General features: G+C 46.9%; 1 long non-coding RNA gene across 1 annotated transcript; it reads left to right on the top strand.

The window, feature by feature from the left end:
- Positions 1-767: 767 nt before the first annotated feature.
- Positions 768-11,809, top strand: LOC121816070 (uncharacterized). Its single transcript, XR_006055536.2, has 2 exons — positions 768-1,076; positions 8,515-11,809. It is a non-coding gene; the product is annotated as an uncharacterized LOC121816070 (long non-coding RNA).
- The last annotated feature ends 9,486 nt before the right edge of the window (positions 11,810-21,295 follow it).

The following is a 21,295-nucleotide window of genomic DNA, read 5'->3' as shown; positions in this document are numbered from 1 at the left end:
GTGGAGCTTGTACTTGACCTGCCTGGGCTGGCATAGGGCACAGAAGACTCCTGGTGACTACCAGAGAGAGAACTGGAAAACGGAAGTTAATACACAAGCCTCAGCCTTTAGAGAAAGCGGAGCCTTTGGGTTACGATTTCTTTACGTTTATTTAAATCTTTGAAATGAGTCATTGCTGATTCATGGCCCAGCTATTTGATTTCTAAAGGGCTGACATCTTGATTTTTCTTTTTAGGTTTCTTTATTATAAAATTTATCAGGACTGTATTTTTATTTTGGGGGGCATGCCCAGAGGTATGTGGGATCCTAGTTTCCCAATCAGGGGTTGAACTCGAGCTCTCTGAATTGGTACTGCAGAGTCTTAACCACTGGGCTGCTAGGAAAGTTCCCGACATCTTGATTTTTAAATTGACAGCAGTGCAAAGTGAAAGTTTTTCTCTGAAAAACTGATGTTCTTTTAGGTCATTGCTGTCTCTCTCCAGAAATGACGTTTTAAAGGGCTAATGACATTAAGTTACAGAGCAAAGCAGTTCACATTATCCCATTTGGTTCTACTAATAAGCTTAGTGATTATGCCGACGAAAATATGTTGTTGTTCCCATTTCAAAAATAGAGAAAATGGCACACAGCCCTTTAGAATCCTTGCCCACGGATCGCTAGCCAAACAGGAAGTGAGCCAGTGGCGCTCTGCCCTGCCTCCCATGGTTTGAAGCTCTGCCCTCTTTCCTATTTCCTGGCTCTTCTGTGTCGAAACGCTTCGCGCCTTCAGCCAGGAAATTCCTTCAGTGGAAACACAGTCAGCCTGGCCTTTTGGAAGCAGCTGTAAAATAACCGGTCCTTGTGTTTCGGTTTGTGTTGGTATATCTCAGAGCTGGGCGGTCCGGATGATAACTTCGGGGCAATGAGCACTTTCCCACTCCTAGGAGGTGGGAAAGCCCTGAATTAGCAACATCAACACCACCAACAAACAGTCCCGAGAATCTTCTACAGTCTGGAGACACAAATGAGCAAATAATCACCACAGAAACAAGGAGCTTCTGATGAGAGGCAGGGCGTGAAGGAAAGAAGCTGATAAGGTAAAGTAATGAGGCAACGCGTATGGTGGACACATTTGTCAAATGCAGTGCGGGTCGTGCGAACTAAGGGCCTGGAATTTCTTACTCTATTGCTGAGCAGCAGCACGGAGCTCAGAGGAAGGAGGGATTCTGAAGCATCCGGGCTGGTTGGTCAGACGTGGTAGAGGAGGCGTGGCTTGGAGGGAAGCCTTCAGAGAACACTGGGGTGTAGACAAGCAGAAGGGAGGCAAGGAAGGTGTGACGGCGGAGCAGGAGAGGGCACGGGTGTGGGGCATCCTTGCGAGGTACGTTGGAAGAGAGGGAACCAGTTATTTAAAAAAATCAACTTAAAGAGCACGCAAGGGCCAGGTGGTAGAGGTCCTTGAATGCCAGCTGAGGGCAGACGACTTCATGGGCACCAAATGGGCTGAACTTGGGTGGATGCAGTTAGGAAGTGATTTTACTCACCAGCACCTCCTGAAAACACGCTCGAAATAGGATTTCCCTTCTTCACCCCTCGGGTGACTTTTTGAGCAGCTTTCCAGGCAGACTTAGGGCTTTGACTAAACCTAAATAAACATGCCAGTCCCTCATGAAGTCAGAGCTCGTCTCTCGCCCTCAGCTCGGGCAGACCCGAGGTTTGGGAGCCAGCCCTGGGTCAGGGGCTGGTCTGTGCCTGCTCCGGCCCCTCCCCACTGCGGCTCTGGGCTGCTTTAGGGTTGGAGACGAGGGCAGAGGGAGGCTTACAGGGGAGGATGCATCCACCGCCGGGATGTTTGTAGTTCTCATTTGGCCACCTAACACGTGGCTGGCATCCAAATGCTGGCATCCAAAGGCTGGCTCCTCTCCACGGCACGGCAGCGAGGTCTCCGAACGTCCCGCTGGCTGTCCTGACACAGCACTGCTCCTGGCTGACCGCCCACTGCCTCCCTCTGTTGAGATCCAGGCAGGCAGCTCTCTTGGATGGGGTCCTCCCAAGGCCGTCCTTCCCATCTACTCCCTGAGGTACCCAGTGGTCCACAGGGAACACTGCACATCTTTGTTCCAGAAACGGATGGCTGCTCCCCAGAACAGCAAGCTGCCTTTTTTCCCTGCCCTGACTCCATGGGCAGTTCCAGCTCACCTCTTCATCTTCTTCCTGTCTGATCCAATTTGCTGGGGACATTTTCCCCCCCAAAGTTACGTTCCATTGTTGTGGGAAAACCTCCAGCTGGAGTGTGAGATGCAAAGCGCCCCCCTTGCAGACAGCGCCAATCACTACAAACGGGTGGACTGAGATCCCTTCTTTGGTTTGGAGGTGGGAGGGAAGGAACACGATGAGACTTTCTACTCACATGAGTTCCCCAACTACCAGGATTCTCACTGATGAGCCTCCTATAAAGGTTGGACACAGGGGATGGTATTGATTACTGTCACCTCCTAGTTAGTCCTACAATGACAGCTCTAGCCTCTTAAATATGGGTGCGTTTATCATCCGTTGTCCCTGCCTTGAGGCTTTGGCTGAAAACTCTCCTTTCACACCCTGACGCGGGCACTGGGAGTCCGAGGAAGGGGAAGACTTGAGGAACTGGCAACAGACAAGTGTTCTGCGCCGCACTTTGCCTGGGAGCCTAGCGGTCTGTCTGTGAGCCTCTGCCCGCTGTCCTAAGTGGCGCCTTGGGCGTGCTGGCTTGTTGGGCTGCGGCTGCCTGAACTCTAGCGAGCACTCACAGGCCCTGAGGACTGCGGTTTCGTCTCCTTGCATCTTGGGTGTCGCATTTCCATGTCGGTGGGACTCCATCAACCTCGTTCTGACTTTGCCCTGGGGATTGTTCTGATGTTTTATCTTCCAGCAGTTGCTGTCTGATATTCTTTCAAGATGAGCTTAAATAAACATGTATCACCTAAATCTGGATATTATTTTCTCTCCTAAGTTGTGGTCCCCAAAGTAGATCCACTTTCAGCCGCGAATGCTTGCATCCCGTCTCCACGATGAGTATTCGGTGTGTGTTGGAGTGTGTTCTCCGTGCAATTCATGGCAGACATCTGACGAGCCATGTGGGAAACCCTGGGCTTTGTGTTTTTTAATTTTTTCTAAACGTTTTGAGCATTGGAGCAGGAGCCCATGCTTCTAATAACAGATAAACTAACATGGAGCAAACAGAGCTCGTCGTCGCCTCTTTTCCACTCTGCCCCAGTGCCATCCACTCACTGCTCCTCCCCTGAGATAACTGGTGTTTTGTTGACACACAGACAAATATATGCTCGGATACGTTGAGGGGCTATCTCTTATCATACTTCCGGCAGCTCCGGATGCTCACAGGACTGGATGCCCATTTGAAGGCTCCCGGCCCTTGCGTCCCAACCTACTTTTTTAAAAACATGTTTTGATGTGGACCATTTTTAATGGCTTAGTCAATAAAAGAATCTGCCTGCCAAGGCAGGAGGCGTGGATTTGGTCCCTGGGTGGGGAAGATCCCCTGGAGAAGGAAACGGCAACCCACTCCAGCATTCTTCCCCGGGAAATCCTGTGGACAGAGGAGCCCAACGGGCTATAGTTCATGGAGTCGTAAGAGTCGGACACGAGTTAGTGACCGTCACCACCACCGCACTGAATTTGTCACAACACTGCTTCCGTTTAATGCTTTTTTATTTTTTGGCCGTGACATATGCGGGATCTTAGCTCCCCGACCAGGAATCGAACTCACACCTCCTGCGTTGGCAGATGGAGTCTTAACCACTGGACCGCCAGGGATGTCCCCCAACTTTCTTTTTTCATCAGACAGTTTATCATAGATTTCTCTGCAAGTTAGTAGATCTACAATGATGTTAACTTCTTCATACATGATTATTTCTCATATGCATCATTTTACACAGAAGAGAAAAAGCTATACTAGAGATGTCCCATGTAGTCTGGAACATGTTCAGTTTGCTCAGAATCTCCATCTTATTTATTTGCACCCTCTCGTCTTCTCCTCCCCTCTTCCCTGATCCTTCTGCCCACACGTTTCTCCTCCAGGGAATTTGTGCAAACAAGATGATACATACTTTTCTGGGGTTTTCTCCAGAGTCATATGACCTTAGTATATATTCATATAACCTTAGTGTCTATTCATATACTACGATAGGTAGATTGAAAACCATTATTTGCTTTACAAAAATGAGATTGTTATATACACTGCTCTCATATCTTAGTTTTCTTGTGCAATAATGTCTCCTCCAAATTCCTTTATGCTGACTGGCAGAATGCTAATTCGTTCTTCTTCATGGCTGCATAATATTCCACAGTGTAGACAAATGTAACATACGTAGCCATCCCTCTCTCAGTTGACAAGCACTTTGTTTCAGATCTTTCTCACTATAAATGATGCTACAATGAACATCATTGTACATATACCCTGGAGACTTTTAGAAATTGAAGTATAGTTGACTTACAATGCTGTGTTAGTTTCCAATGTACAGCACAGAGTGTGTGTATATATATATATATATATATATATATATATATATTCTTTTTCAGATTTGTGTTGGGGACTTTTACTTTTAGGAAACAGATTCCCAGAAGGATTGCAGGGTTGAAGATGTGTGTAGTTTCCATTTTAAGAGATATTACCAGATTCCTTTCCAAAAGACTTTACATTTCCACCAGAAATATTTTTCCCCAGTCCCGACCAGAAGTAGGTGTTACTATACCTTCCAACATTTGACAGTCTAATGACTAGAATATGTTAGTCCTTTTAATCGGCATTTCCCTGACCACTAGAAAGTCTGAGCATCTCTGCATATATTTTTGGCTTCTTGCATTTGCTGTTTGACGAGGGGCACACAATCCGCTCACTGGGGGTCTATGTGTGTGTGGTGTGGGGTTTCCTCCCAGTTTGATATAGCTCTTTGCGTATTATAGACATTAGCCCTTTTCCTGTTAGAAGCATAGCGAGTGTGTTTTCTACTCCGTTATTTATTTGGAGATTTGTATTTGGCACAGCCTGCCATTCAAATGTTTCTAATCTTTGTACTGCTGAAAATGTCTTTTTGAAACCAACATCTGGATTTCCTATCTTAGCTGAGAAGGTCTCTCATTCTCGGTCCACGTATTGTAGCCTAACTCTTCTCATGGGATTTTCGTTGTTTTACGACTTTACATGCCATGGCATAGAGTATGATGGTATTCTTTCCAGATGTAGAACCAGTCTCGCTGGCATCACATGGCAATAGATTTCCCTCCAAGTGGAGATGCCACCTCTGCTCACATCAAGCCCACCCGCACCCCGGGGACTGTTCTGGGCTCTGACGTCTTCTACTGACCTGACTGGTCCCAGCGCCACAGCGAGCGGATCGCAGCGGTCCTGCGGCTGCGTCCTGACGCCGGGGGAGGCGCGCGCTCCATCACTGCTTTCATTTTACAGGCTTCCAGGTTCTGGAGCTTTATTCTTCCCCGTGAGCTCTAAGATATTTTGATCCTACATCCACCCCCACTTAAAACAACAACCACAAACCTTGGCGAGAATTCTAACTGGAATTGCACTGAATTTCTGTCTTGTCTTTGAGAGATTTGTCGTTTTTAAAATGTCTTCCCACTCAAGGACATGATAAATTGATCTGTTTTGTTCAGATGGTGATCCAAGCCCTTCAATAAGCTTTTAGTTTTCTTCATATAGGTCCTATGCCTTTAAAAATAGAGCTCCATGTTTCCAGTAACAAATGGCATCTATTTCTCTTATTTTTAGTGGCCTTTGAAATACTGAAAAATGTTAGAAGTGATTCTTTTTTATTGAAAATTTAATTGAGATAACGATAGATTAGCACGCAATCTTCAGCAATAATGCACAGAGATCCCATGGGCTTTTACCCAGTTTCTTCAATGGCAACATGACGAAAAGCTGTAACACAGTGTCCAAAGCAGGGCACGGACATTGTTCAATACCGGCGTGCCCAGTTTCCTTGTATTAGTGTGTTTAGTCCTACACGCTGTTATTACATGTGTAAATGCACATATCCACCATCCTGGTCAAGATGGGGAGAGGAGACCCTGAATAGTTCATCACCACAAGGAGCTTCATTTTATTCTTTCACAGCCTTCCCCACTCATCTCTCTCATTCTTAAGCCCTGGCAACAGCTGAACTATAATTTTGTCCTTTCAAAATGACATATAAATGGAATTATATAGTTTGTAATATTTGGGGATGGACTTTTCTGCCCTCAGCATAATTCCCTGGAGATCAGCCCAAGTTGTTTTGGGCGTATCAGTCGCTGATCCATGCTCGTGGCTGAGTAGTGTCCACAGCATGGATTACCAGTTTGTTCAGTCACTCACCTGCTGAAGGGCGTCTGGGCTACTTACAGGCTTTGGTGGTCTGGGATAAGGTTGCTATGGACATTCATACACAGACTTTTGTGTGACCATGAGCTTTTGTTTCGCTGGGATGGATGCTCCGGAATGCAATTGCTGGGTTGTACGGTAAACGCGCATTTAGGTTTACGAGACACCGCCAGCCTGTCTTCCGAAGTGGCTGCACCATCTTACATCCCCATCGGCAGCGCAGGAGTGGCCCAGCTTCTCTGCATTCCCATCCGCATCTGCTGTCGTCACTGATACTTATTTGCACAGCGATGCTGGGTGTGCAGTGAAATTTCATCACAGCTGTAATCTGCATTTCCCTGATGACTAATGACGCTGAACATCTTTTCATGCACTTGTTTGACACAAATATACCCTCTTTAGTAAAATGCTTGTTCACGTCTCTGCTCATTTTCTAATTGGTTTGTTCAATTTTTTCTTAACTGTTGAGTTCAAGAGGATCTTTATACACTCTAGCTGCTAGTCCTTTGTCAGATATGTGGTTTTAAAATAGTTTCCCCTGGCCGATAGTTTATCTTTTCATCTTCTTCACATGGGCTTTGGGAGAGTGAAAGTCTTTAAATTTTGTTGCGGTCCAGTTATTCATTTTTCCTTTTATGATTTATACAACACTTTAGGTGTCATACATCCTGCCTAGCCCTAAGTTGCAAAGATTTTTTTTTCTATTCTTTTCCAAAATGTTTCATAATTTTACACTTTACGTTTATGTCTGACGCCCGCCTGCAGTAATTTTTGCGTAAGATGTGAATTTAGGTCCAGTTATTTTTTTTATACTTGTCCATTTGTTCTAGCAGCACTCACTGAAAAGATTACTCTTCCTCCATGGAACTGCCTCTGCATTTTTGCCAAGCCTGCCTGGGCATCCGTGTATGGCCTGTTTCTGGGTTCTCCATTCTAACCCACCCAACTATGCGTATTGCCCTGTACTAGTCCCACAGTCTCTGGGCCACTGCAGTTAGATTACAGGCCTTCCCATCAGGCAGGGTAATTCCTCCCCTTTTATTCTTCTTTGTCAATATTGTTTAGGTATCCTAGAACCTGTTCCGTATAAATTTTAGAATAAGCTTGTCTATGTCTGAGAAAGTTGCTGGGATTTTCATAGGAACTGTGTTGAAGCTGTAGATGAATTGGGGAGAGTTGCTGTCTTTACCGTTTGATCCTCCAGCCCATGAACACAGGATGTCACACATCGGTTTAGGTCTTCTTTGATTTATTTCATCAACATGTTATAATTTTCAGTGTAGAGATCATGAACACGTTTTGTTAAATGTATTCCTAGGTATTCCATTTTCCTTGCGGTGATTGTAAATGGCATTACACTTTGAATTTCTTTTCCCCATGTTCATTGTCAGTATATAAAGATACCCAGGGTTCCATGTGTTGATCTTGCTTCTTGTGATTCTGCTGAACTTAGTTCTAGGGTTTGTTTGTTGTAGTGTCCCTGGGGTTTTCTATGTAGACAATCACGTTGTGGCAAATGGTGTGTGTGCTCACTCACGTCTGACTCTTTGCAACCCCATGCGCTGTAGCCCACCAGGCTCCCTGTCCTTGGGATTCTCCAGGCAAGACTCCTGGGGTGGGAGCCATTTTCTCCTCCAGGGGATCTCCCTGACCCAGGGATGGAACCTGAGTCTCCTGCCCTGGCAGGCAGGTCCCCTACCACTGAGCCACCGGGGGAGCCCTATCTGCAAACAGGGACACTTTTATTTCTTATTTTCTAGAGGGTTTGCTTTCATTTCATTCTTGCCATAGAGCACCGATCAGGCTTTCCAGCACTACGCTAAATAACAGTACAAGAATGAGTGGTATACTAATAAGTGGGCATCCTCGTCTTCCAGCACTACGTTAAATAACAATACAAGAATAAGTGGTGTGCTGATAAGTGGACATCCTCGCCGTGTTCCCAATCTTAAGGAAAAAGCGTTTGGTCTCTCACCGTGGGCATCATTTTAGCGGTAGGAGTTTGCAGAGTCTTTGTGACGTTGAGGTAATTCCTATCTTGATGAGATTTTTTTGTCTGTCTGTTTCTTTCTTTTTTGTTCATGAATGGGTGTTGGATTTTGTCAAATGCCTCTTATTTGTTAATTGAGCATCATGATTACATGATTTTTCTTTTTTAGTCTGTTGCTGTGCTGATTACCGGAGAAGGCGATGGCACCCCACTCCAGTACTCTTGCCTGGAGAATCCCATGGATGGAGGAGCCTGGTGGGCTGCAGTCCACGGGGTCGCGAAGAGTCGGACACGACTGAACGACTTCACTTTCACTTTTCACTTTCATGCATTGGAGAAGGAAATGGCAACCCACTCCAGTGTTCTTGCCTGGAGAATCCCAGGGACGGGGAGCCTGGTGGGCTGCTGTCTATGGGGTCACATAGAGTCGGACACGACTGAAGCGACTTAGCAGCGGCAGCAGCAGTGCTGATTACATTGTGGATTTTCAAATGCCGAACCAGTCTTGCAGACCCAGAGTCAACCCCGCTTGGTCATGGTGGATCATTTTTTAAAATACTATGCTGCAAACAATTTGCAAATATTTTGTTGGAATTTTTGTATCTAAGTTCACGAGAGGTATTTGTTTGCAGTTTTCGTTTGTTTTACTGTCTTTGTCTGATTTTGTATTAAAGTAATACTGGCTTCAGAACACACGAGTTAGGAAGGATTCCTTCTGCTTCTATCTTCTGGAAAAGACCGTGGTATTAATTCCTTTTAAATGTTTGATGAAACTCTCCAGTGAAGCTATCTGAGACTGATGATTTCTTTAAGGGGACTTTTAAATTAGAAATTCCATTTTTTAATGGTTGTAGAATGATTTAGGGGGCTTGCAGGTGGCACTAGAAGTAAGGAACCCGCCCGCCAATGCAGAAGACATAAAAGAAGCAAGTTCAATTCCTGGGTCAGGAAGATCCCCTGGAGGAGGAAATAACAACCGACTCCAGTACTCTTGCCTGGAGAACCCCGTGGACAGAGGAGCTTGGTGGGCTACAGTCTATGGGGTCACACAGTCGGACACGACTGAAGCGACTCAGCACACAAACACATCGAATGATTTAGGTTGTCTGTTTCATCTTGATTGAATTTTGGTAATTGGAGATTTTAAAGAAATTGATCCATTTCTCTTCAGCTGTCAACCTTATGAACATAAAGCCGCCCCCGGCCCGGCCCTGCCCCCACTGAAGACGGGCTCACAGAGGCCTGTGGTCCCACCCCTCCTGCCGACTGAGGGTCCCTGGAAGATGGAGTCAGAATTCACGTGGAGTTGGAAGTGGAGGGAATGTGAGAGACACTAAGCTGCCACTTTCCCCTTGCATCAACGTGAACTAATGATTCTTTTCACATTCATCCAGATACTCTTTCATGCCAAATGGATAGTGTGCAAATAAGGTCTCCCTGAGTCATCCACATATAAAAACATACTTGGAACTCAAAGCCCAAGGAATGCGCTGTCAACTTCCTAGAGAGCCCCAGCCAACCAGACGACTTGTGTTCAGGCTCCCCGAGGCCGAGGTTTCTACGCAGATAGCAATCATGAGAAACGTGGGACCTGGCATAAAATCGGCACAAGCGGCAGAATGTACGGTTTTTAGAACATAATGGTTATTTGATCTCTGTGCAAACCTCAGCATATTTCTTTCTCTCTCTCTCTCTTTTTTTATCCTCTAGAAAGCTATAATTTGACTTTAAGAGCAGTAGTTAGGAGCAAAATGCTAATCAAGTCAGAAACCGGTGCATTACAGCCTCTCACGAGTGAAGCATTGTGTGGAGAGAAAACGGCTCCGCCCCGAAGACTTGAAGCACTCTGTCCATCCCAGGCCTCCTCTTGCTGCCCCAGGGATCTCCCTGGGTGGCTCCCCTTCTTGGCCATGACCAGTCAGCGTCTTCTTCCAGAAATCTTTTTTTTTTTTTCTGAGATTACCCTCAAAGGGCTTTACTCCTGCCATTTTTGAAGGCAGACACAAGTCTTTTCATTTTAGAGGTTTCACTGGTCCATGTTGGGAAAGTTAAAAAAGTTTAAGAACCTGCCCAAATGCATCTTAAACACGTGTCCCTAGGCTGCAGGGAAGTGCAGCTGAGGCTGGGCGGCCTCTCCCAGCGCCTAACTCTGGCTGTCACGCAGCGCTAGCCAGGGGGCTCCCCCTTCAGTCTCTGTCACCCTCGTGCCCCAGCTACAGCTCCTGGAGACTTCCTTTCCTGCCCCGACCCCGAGACTCTCTTCTTTGCTATCAGGCTCTGATATCCTGATGATCTTATTGGAGCAGAATTTGGGCCCCCCTAGCCATTCACCCAAATGCCCAGATGCATTTGAAGCGGGCCATTTATATCCCCAGAGAAGTGCTGTGTGTCTATAACCTCCACACAGGACACGTCACTTTAGCTTATTCCCTAACAAGTATCACAGACAGAGGGGATTAGGAAGTGTCCTTAGTTTTCAGAGACAATCAGGATCACGTGTGAAGTCACAGCTCCAAGTCCAGCTGGGGAAATGCCAGTTGGAGAAGAGGCGCAAAGCAAATTCAGAGGATTACGAAAGGTCTGGAAAATGAGACTATAACAAGAGAGGTAGCAGAGTTCCTCAACATGGGCACTGTTGACCGTGGGGGTGATTCACTGTAGGAGGCTGTGTGTGCGTGTGTGTGCACGCACGCACCATCTGTGCCCTGCAGCAGCACCCCTGGCCTCTCCCCACTGGATGCCAGTTGCATTTGCCCTCCAGTTGTGTCAACCAAAAAAGTCTGCAGACTTTGCCAAATGTCCCGTCACCCGGCTGAGATTGACTAGATGAGAGGGGTTAAGGTAGTCCCCTCGGGGGAAGAGACAAATTAGGGGTTTGGGATTAACGTGTGCACACAGGAGAGATAAACAAGGACCTAGTATAGAGCACAAGGAACTATAGTCAATGTCCTGTGATAGCCAGTAATGGAGAAGACTCTGAAAAAGGCCCGATATATGTGTGTATGTACAGTTGGATATGTTGAGTCACTGCGCTGCGCAATTGAAACCAACACAAGCTGTGAATTAGCTGTATGCTGTGCTCAGTCACTCAGTCGTGTCCAGCTCTTTGTAACCCCATGGACTGTAGCCCACCAGCCTCCTCTGTCCATGGGGACTCTCCAGGCAAGAGTACTGGAGTGGGTTGCCATGCCATCCTCCAGAGGATCTTCCCAACCCAGGGACCAAACCCAGGTCTCCTGAATTGCAGGCTGATCCTTTACCATCTGAGTCACATACTTCCATTTAAAAAATGGTTTTAGGGCCTTCCCTGGAGGTCCAGTGGTTAAGACATCGCCTTCTAATGAAGGGGCTGCGAGTCTGATCCCTGGTGGGGGAGCTGAGATCCCATATGCCTTGTGGTCAAAAAAACCAAAACATTAAACAGAATCGATATTGTAACAAATTCAATAAAGACTTTAAAAATAGCTCACATCAAAATACAAATGTTTTTTTAAAAAATCATTAAAAAGAAATATTTAGCCCAAAGCGGAGCGTTTAATTGTAGGTTCCAAATACATGAAGGACCATCACACTGATGACTGTCAATAGCTTTCTCTTTCCACTGAGGACAGCGGAATTTCAGCCCAAAGGATTTGGATAAAACGTGGTTGATTAATTTCTTGTGAGGCGTGTTATGTACCTCCAGGGGTTACTAACGAGGAATGGAGTTCCACCCCATCTGCGAGAGGAGGGAAGCCCCGTGTCTCTACAGTAATTCTGCCGTGGTCGTGCATGAGCAGCGGAGCTGGGACAGGGGACTTCCAGCTCCCCTCTGCCATCGAACTGGCACCAGGCTCAGAGCAGGTGCCACGCAGGGCTCCTGTGCACCCACCAGCACCAGCCCACCGATCAAACGGGACTTTGCCGAACAGGCACCGTGAAGACTGTCCTATATTATTTTGATATCACTTAGAAACTGCACAGGAATCCCAAAAATTGTCCTTCAGTGTTCTCTTTTGAAGATCCGTCTTCAAGGACTTGGAAGAAGTTTATCAGTTTGAAGTTCCACTGGATATTATCTTACTCTGAATTATTTATTCACTCTAAGTGGTAAGAAGAACTATTGTTGGTGCTTTTTAAGAACCACAGGATGAGGACGAGGAGTCTGTGTGAAAGGAGTCTGACTTCTTAGAAAAGAAGCTGTTAGAAAGAAGAAGGGATGGCATGATGCCTTTTAAAACTTATTTATATTCCCACCTCATTCCAGAAAGATTCAAGGCTGAATTCTTGATAATGACCGAATGTTTAAGCTCTCAAATCTGCAGTAATACAGATCGTTACACAGAAATGTGTGACAGAGAATTCTTCCAGCCTGTGATCAGACTGGGGCTTCAAATTCTGGCAGTACAGTAGAGAACAATGGTGTTTTGTCTATTCTGCTATATAATAGCTCATTCATTTAATTATATGAACTAGTCAGATATTTTACTTGGCTTTTAATTATCTCATTTAATTAATTATTTAACTGTTTATTGTGTAATTTTCCATTCAGGAGACTCAGGAATAATTTCAAATGTGTTGGTTAGGATTTTTTTTCTATTGCACATTACAGAAGCCCACTTCGAGCTGGTATAAGGAAAAGAACAAGGCAGGGATGGAAAGAGGATTTGCCAGGTTTCTCGGCTAAGAAGCCCCAGTGTACGGCAGACACCAAATGTGGCTGGATCCTGGGCTAAAGAAATAAATTCTTTTATTGTCACACTCCACGTGCCAAGATGGCAGGACAATGAAAGGAACCTGCTTTCCCAGCAGCCGGGATGAGTCAGGCGCCAGTCCTGATCCAGGGCCTGCCGTCCAGGGATGACGGGGCTCTGAGAGGCTCCCTAGGTCACGAGTCACCCCTGGACTGGAGACTGGAGCCACCCGGCCCCCAATCACACGGAGAGGAAGACTAGATTCAAAAAACAGACAAACAGAACTGACTGCAGGTGCCAGGAAGGGCGTCAGGCCGCCAGGAACACGCGGCCTTCACACCCGGGGCGTGCATGTGAGTGTTTCAGCGAAACTCTGGGTTGAGGCCGGTCGCGCTGGGGTGTGCGCTCTGGTGCCTACTCACCTGGCGTGCAGCTCCTCGGATTCAAGCTTTGTTCAGCCGTCAGCGTGGAGTCAGTGACCACCGATGTCAACCACCAGCCTGGCTGTTCTGAAGTGTCCAGTTGTGCCTGAGAGGGCCTCTGTGTGCTGAACTAAGAGTATCCCTTCACAGGAGGACTTTGGTTTTCATTTTGATTTTTAAATTTTTATTTATTCTTAAAATTTTTATTTTATATTGGATCATATGGCATTATAGTGTAAGACAAATATCATATGATATTGCTGATATGTGTGGCATCTAAAAAAGTGATGCAGACGGACCGATTTACAGAACAGAGACAGACTCATAGACTTCAAAAACGAACGTTAGGACTTGGTTTTGTAACATCACGGAAACCTTCACCGGCACAGAGGAACTGACAAGACGTGAGGTCTCAGAGCAGCCCCAGCCCCGCCCTGGGCAGACTCCCCCGCAGTCTGAGTGGTCCCCCGCCAGGACCCGCGCCCCCATTGCTGAGTGGTCCAGACGCGGCCTGAGGCCCTGTCTGAGCTCACCAGTGTCCTGAGGCCATCACCTACCAGGGACCCGGCCCGGGCTGAGACACCTCCTTCTCGGCACAGCCGGGGTCCCTTCTGTTCTCGCTGCTCTGACTGAACTGTGCTGGGCGCTCCCCGTGGGCGCTGAACCCTGTGATTCTGGAGTCAGGATTGGCTCCGTTCCGTGTGTCTCCAACCCTGTGATCCTTCCTGGGCCGGGCCGCTGGGCCTGGGGACAATACCAGGACACACTGTCGCTGTGCTACGGGGTCACACAGCTTCTGTTCAGAGCTGTTGCAGCAGAGGTGCCCAGGCCCACCCTGCCGCCCCTCATCCCAGAGCAGGGCAGGCTTGACCCCCCGGCTCCCTGGACACCTTCTCTCCCAGCCCCCTGCTGGCAGGGGCAGCCACGTGGCAACGCTCCGGCCCATGAGATGTGAGTAGAAGTGACACGTATAGTTTCACCATACGTGAGTGTTGGTTAGCTACTCTTTTCTAACAGTACACATGTATTTTTTAATATCTATACTTATTCTTTATCATATTTATATAGATAAGCATGTATTATCATTATTTCAAAGAACAAGCAATGTTCACCCTGAGGAAGACAAGACTTAAGAGAGTGATTTCACTTATTTGTTTTTTAGCGCCCTTTCCATTTTGTATTGGGGCATAGCTGATTAACAACGTCGCGACAGTCTCAGGTGGACAGTGAAGGGACTCAGCCGCACATATACGAGTAGCCATTCTCCCCCACATTCCCCTCCCATCCAGGCTGCCACGTAACACTGAGCGAGTTCCCTGGGCTGTACACTAGGTCCTCCTTGGTTATCCGTTTTAAATACGGCAGTGTGTACATGTTCATCCCAAACTCCCTAACTATCCCTCCCCCCACAAGCAAGCTTAAGCTCATCCTTAAGAGAGTGGCTTCAGAACCATTTGAAAATATATCAGCTTATGTTCTCACCTTCTAACCACTGAAATCACATTTTCAGCTCACTCACAAGGCGCCAAGGCATCTAGGGAAAAGCCCCAACCACTCGCCTTGCCTGCCCCCAGCTGCTGATACGGTCTGACCAGAGGGCTGTCCCCTCAGCACCCCCGGACCCCAGCTAGGAGTCAGGGTCGCTGGAGGGTGAGAACACTGTCCTGGGAGATGCCACGGTGAAACTTCATACCCACCTGCCGAGCGTGGGATGCGTCAGAGATTTCCAGCTATCGGAGGCACTCCCACAGAGAGGGAGCGGATGGTCACCTACCGGGGATGCTTGCAAGGGCCTTTCTCCTTCCTTCCCTCTCCACTTAGACTTCAACTTTCACCTTAATTTAAGAAGTGACCCCAGGGCACAAGGCGCTGGCCACCAGGAGGCTGCCTTCAAATGGCTTTGCTGTTTAGTTTGAAATGTTTGGTCTTTTGAATTCCTGTTCATTCCTATTGAGACAAACAGAAAAAAAAAAAATTCTAAAGACAAAACAAACAAAAATCCAGAACCTCACCGTCTTCACCAGGCCGGCTCCCTCCCCTGCTCCTATGTGTCTTCTGGCATCCGCCCTGAAGAACCAAGAGGGAGAAGACCAGGGAGCTCAGGATACTCCTGGAATCGGTGATACTTGATTTCTGAGTTTTCTCTCCCCATTTTTTTTTTTTTTTTGGTATTACTGCCCGCTTTCCAGGGACTTTTAAAAAATCATCTTCAAGCTTTAAATGCCTCACTGATACCCACCCTTGGGAAACAAGCTCATAATCTCAGCCATCTGAGAATCAGTGATTGAGAGGTTTAAAGGGTGTTAACTCTGGGCAAGAAGATTTAGACTTCCCTGGTAAAGTGTCTGTCTACAATGCGGGAGACCCGGGTTCGATCCCTGGGTTGGGAAGATTCCCTGGAGAAGGAAATGGCAATCCACTCCAGGACTACTGCCTGGAAAATCCCATGGACAGAGAAGCCTGGTAGGCTACAGTCCACGGGGTCGCAAAGAGTTGGACACGACTGAGGGACTTCACTATATTCACTATTCACTATAAGAAGATTTAACTAAAAGGTGCAGCTCTTTAATTAAATGATTTATGCAAAAAAAAAAAAAAGCCAAAGAGAGTAGGTGGGGTTTGTGATCCTATTTTTGCCTGTAGAAGAGAGTCTTCTTGGCAGTTCTTGAATTTTTTTTTTTTTACGACCAGGTGGTTTAGGTCAAGAGTCAAGAAAGGGTCACATGTTACGTTTAATTTATTCGCCTCTTCTAGACCATGGCTTCCTCCTCTGTTTCCGTCAGCCTCACTTTCTTTCCCCGAAATGTATGTCATTTTTTTCCTGCAAGTTTTTCCACAGCCTGAATTTTGGCAACTGCACGCCACTGGCTGGGGCTGGTTAAAAGCCTCCTCCTCTGTCTCTTATCTTCTAGAAATGATTCATCCAGAGGCTCAGTCCGACTCAGGCTCCTAATCTGGCATGGACACGGTGTCGGTCAGTGGTTTTGTGCACCTCCACGGGGAAGCACGGAACACAGGACTCTGCGATGCTGGGATTGTTCAGAGGCTTCGGGCCCGGCCAGGCTGACTCATAGGTGATGAGGTTCTGTCTGTGTCTTCACTTGCCTTTTGCAGCAGTTGGCGATCTTCGCTCACACCCGCGATTTCACTGGAGGCTGCAGCCCTGAGATGCTCTGGGTCTGCAGGGCCCCTTCACTCTCAGCTGGGCCGTCTCTGCGAAGGGAAACCGGCACGTCAACGAGTGGTCCCCTCAGGGACAGTTTGTACAGGAAATACAGAGAGTGTTCAATTCTCTCTTTTTATTTATCATTGACAGAATGATGAGTTGGTTCCTAAAAGGAAAGTATGCCTATTTCTCTCTGCTCACAATACTTCTGAGGCCAGATGTGTGGGATTTTCTGTTTTATTACGCAATTCTGACCCTAACTGCCCAGAGTTAGTGCAGAAAGGTTAGGAGCTCAGTCCCAGAAGACGGTCCCCAACCTGAGATGCTAGCTGCAAATCCCAGCTGCCTGTACTTCTGAGGAACCAGCTATAAATCGGGGACCCTACAACCCCTTCCTCAACTTGACCATTTGCTCACAGAACTCAGGGAACCACTTACTATCACCCCTTATTATAAGGGGGCTTCCCATGTACTGCAGTGGTAAAGAATTCACCTAATAACGCAGGAGACTCAGGTTTGATCCCTGGATTAGGACAATCCCCTGGAGAAGGAAATGGCAACCCACTGCAATATTCTTGCCTGGAGAATCCTGTGGACAGAGGAGCTTGGAGGGCTACAGTGAATAGGGTCACAGTTGGACGTGAGCACGCGAGCTGTTTGCCATAAAGGACACAACTTGGGAAAAGCCAAAAGGAAGAGGTGCACAGGCCAGGCATGGGGGCGGGGCAGAGCATCCATGCCACCATGCAGAGAGCTCAGACGCCCTCAGAAACCTGCTGTGTGGGGGCTTTCTGGAGGCTTCCTTCCTTGGGCACAACTGATTAAATCACTGCCTGTTGGTGATGAAGTTCAGCTCCAGCCCCTCGCCCCTCCTCCTAGGTCAGTGGGTGGGGCTGAGAAGTCTGACCCTCTCATCCCATCCAAGGCTGGTTTCCCTGACAACCAGCCCGCTCAGTCCCACCCTTAGGGTCTTTTCTAAGTCATTGCATTGACATAAACTCAGATGTGGCTGAAAGAGGCTAGTTATAAACAAGCAAAGATGCCTTGTTTTACCCTAACGCTCCAGAAATTCCAAGCGTTTTAGGAGCTCTGTGCCCAGAAGCCGGGGCAGGGACCAAATACCCATTTCTCATTATGTCATAGTTCCCTAGCGTCCTCCATGGTTGGCCCATGAGCCCTTCTTCTTTTCTCTTTTGTCATCATGAGACCTATCTACATAAAAGACAAACACAAGAGAGGCTAAGGAAAATTATTTATCAGACTATGTTTTCATTTTTTTACATCATAAAAGGGGATCGACTCTACATCCTTCTGTAGGACACATTTCAGCTACTGCTGCGTCTTAGCCAGCTCTCGGTGCTCTAACAAAATCCACAGACTGTTGTTCTGCGAACAGAAACTCAGTCCTCGTGGTTCTGGAGGCCGGCAAGCCCAAGCCCGCCACAGCGCCGCAATCCGGTGTCTGGGGAGGTCGCGTTCCTGGTCGTGGGTGGTGCCTTCTCACCATGGCCTCACAGACTGGAGGGGGTGAGGGAGTTCTGTGGGCTCTCTTCGACGAGGACTCTGATTCCCCCTACGAGGGCCCCCCTCATGACCCCAGTGCCTCCCCAAAATCTTACCGCCTAGTATTGTCATGTTGGGCATCTGCTGGGGGACTGGCATGTCGTCATCTGTCCACCTCAACAGATGAATCTGGGGAGGACACAGACATTCAGATGCCAGCATATGGTAACTTTTCAAAAGTAATAGAAAGATAAACTAAATACTAATTTTTCGCTAACGAGATGACAATTGTAATTAAAGAGATTATAGACACACAAACTGATACTTGCCTATTTATAAAAAGCAAGTGAGCTAAGATGCATCGGCCATATTCACACTAAAATTTCATTTGACTTAGGAAATGTATTAGTAGCATCTTCACAGTTCTCAAAATTCAATCCTAATCCACAAATATTTGTAATGCTTTTTTTGGGGAATAATCCCAAAGGTCCACATTGATCTAAGTCTGGTGTCTTCCAGAGAAGCAGGGTGGCCAGCCTCTTGTATGACCCACTCTCGCAAAAAGCACAGGTTCTGGAGAAGGGAAAGGCAACCTACTCCAGTATTCCTACCTGGAAAGTTCCACGGACAGAGGATGCTGGCGGGCTTCAGGCCACAGGGTCGCAGAGTCGGACACGACTGAGGGACTGAACAGCAGCAACTCTCAGCAGCAACAAGAGCATGAAGGCAGAGAGCATTAGGGGCCAGGAGCCCCCTCAGTGGTTTTCTTCCCGAGAGGATCTGCAGTCGGCTCCTGTGAGCAGCTCTCTCTGCTGACTACTTGCGACTGGAAAGCAGATTCCTATCCTTTAGGCAGTACCCTGGTAGACGGTTAAATCCTTGCAAATCATTCAAATGGTTTTGGTCTGCAAAGGTGCTGGTGACACCAAGGGGAAACTCCAGGGTCTTTGCCTCAAGGAATCTGAGCAGAGCAGGTGAGGCAGATGGGACACAGGCGGGCAATCTTAGCAAAGGGCTCTGATAAAGCCTGCGTCATTGTTTCCTCCAAAATAACTATCACCTAGCAGTCCTGAGTGGACACGTGCAACGCGTGTTGACTCTGCTGGCATGTCCCCCATGCTCCGTCCTCTGGTCCTGGCTTAAGTCAAGTCTCCAGGGCCCCCACACGGCTACAGTCTGGGCTCTTCACACGTGTCTGGGCTGTCCTGTCGCAAACACTTTTGACCCTGGGTTCGAGCCCAGCCGTGGTCTGCCTGCATTGCCATATAAAGTGAAGTGAAAGTGAAGTCGCTCAGTCGTGTCCGACTCTTTGCGACCCCCATGAACTGTAGCCTACCAGGCTCCTCCGTCCATGGGATTCTCCAGGCAAGAGGACTGGAGTGGGTTGTCATTTTCTTCACCATATAAGGGCCTTCCCTTTTCCACCTCAGAATTCAGGGGGGGTCGCCACTGACCAATTAATACTGCAAAGATGCAGACATTCCCATAAGTGGCCACTGAAACCCAGCACTGGCTTCTAAGCGTTTTTCCCACTTTTCTATAAACTCCTGAGCCAGTACTGAGATGAAATCTCCCCTTGGTAGAAAACTGAAGGCTGCCACCCACATTCCCCATTTCCAGGAGCCTCTGCAGAACTCCTGCTGTTTTTCACAATGTTGACTTCAAGGATACAAATTCAAACATGGGCAGAAACCTTAGACTTGAAGTTTTTTGCAAAATTTCATGCAAATATATCTTTGTGCTTCACATAATAACACTTTTATAATGCTTTTAGTAATTGTATTTTATAATGCTTTCAGCTTTTGGAATTGCCTTTCAATGAACTGTATCAGATTTTCTGACGTGTGCCCCCCGCCAGTATTAATGTAGTCATTTCTAACTTCATGGTTGCTAAGAAGAAAATCTGATATTATTACTTCTTCATGGATTTTTCTGTTTAAGCCATGTAACCTTTCGACCAAGTATGTCTCTTTTAAGCAAGTGTGACTCCATAGTTATTTTCCTTAAGCCCAGTTATCATCTGATACTGACTGATTCACCCACCTGCCAAAAAGAATTAATCAACATATTAACTTATGCTACAATAAAGAGAAAATCTCCAATTCTTCAAAATACTTTTATATATTCTTTCAGACTATTTATAATCTATTTTAACAGTCATTTTAATTCCCACAGTATATTATTATACTGTCAGATTGAAATTTAAGATTTTTTTTTTTTTTTGGCAAAACACATTCACTGTTGCTTGTATTTATCACTGTGGAGGGATTACCCCAAATGCTAACTGGCCATGGAGTCAGGGAAGGATGTGCTGAAGTGGATTAAAGTCTTAAACCCAATTTGTGAAACCCCACTGAATGCAGTACCATCCAAACTAAGATCTCAAAGCACAGAGGCTCTCGGGCTGCAGCGAACAGTGAAAAGCCAAAAATGTAAAGGCGCTCAGCCGGAATGAATCACCACACAACGTGAAAAAAGTAAGAACACCCACCAGATCTCATTATCTGATGGAAAAAAAGGAGAAAAACCATCCTCCCCAGTGGAGGACAATGAGATGTGGGAAATGGTCTGGGAGAAAGGAGCAGTTTCCTCTGCAGTTACTGGTCTTAAACCCATGAGCTTCTCTCCTTAATTCTAAGAAGTTACCTTGCCGTGACAAGCCATTTAAACTAATGACTTCCCTTTTCCTGACAACTAGAAACACTTGCTCACTGTAGAAGACACAGACGAGCAAAAAGATAAAAAGCAAAAAAGCTCAGCATCTAGGGAGAGCTGCTACGTTCACTTTAAAAAGCCTTCTGGAGATTCACATACCACACGATGCACCCATTTTAAGTGTATAATTAAGTATTTTAAGATATATGTCCTGGGCTGTACATCACCATCGCCACAATCCAATGTTAGAACCTTCCATTACCCCAGAAAGAAACCACTGGCAGTCACTTCCCATTTCTTCCCACCACGCAGGCCCCGCCCCTCGGTCCTGGGCAGCCACTGGCCTGCTTCCCGTCTCTGCTCATCTGCTTAGTCCAGACCTCTCAGGTAAGTGGAGTCATCTCGTGGGGCCTTCTCGGATGGATGTCTTTCATTAGCTCAGTGTTTCCCAGGCTCTTCCAAATTGCAGCACGTGTCAGTACTCAGTTTTTTTATCGCTGAATAATATCACTGTAACGACAGGCCACGTTT

The sequence above is a fragment of the Ovis aries genome, chromosome 12, assembly GCF_016772045.2.
Source record: "Ovis aries strain OAR_USU_Benz2616 breed Rambouillet chromosome 12, ARS-UI_Ramb_v3.0, whole genome shotgun sequence".
NCBI classification, from domain to species: Eukaryota; Metazoa; Chordata; class Mammalia; order Artiodactyla; family Bovidae; genus Ovis; species Ovis aries.
The sequence above is the reverse complement of the archived record's forward strand: the minus strand, read 5'-3'. Positions and strand labels throughout refer to the sequence as shown.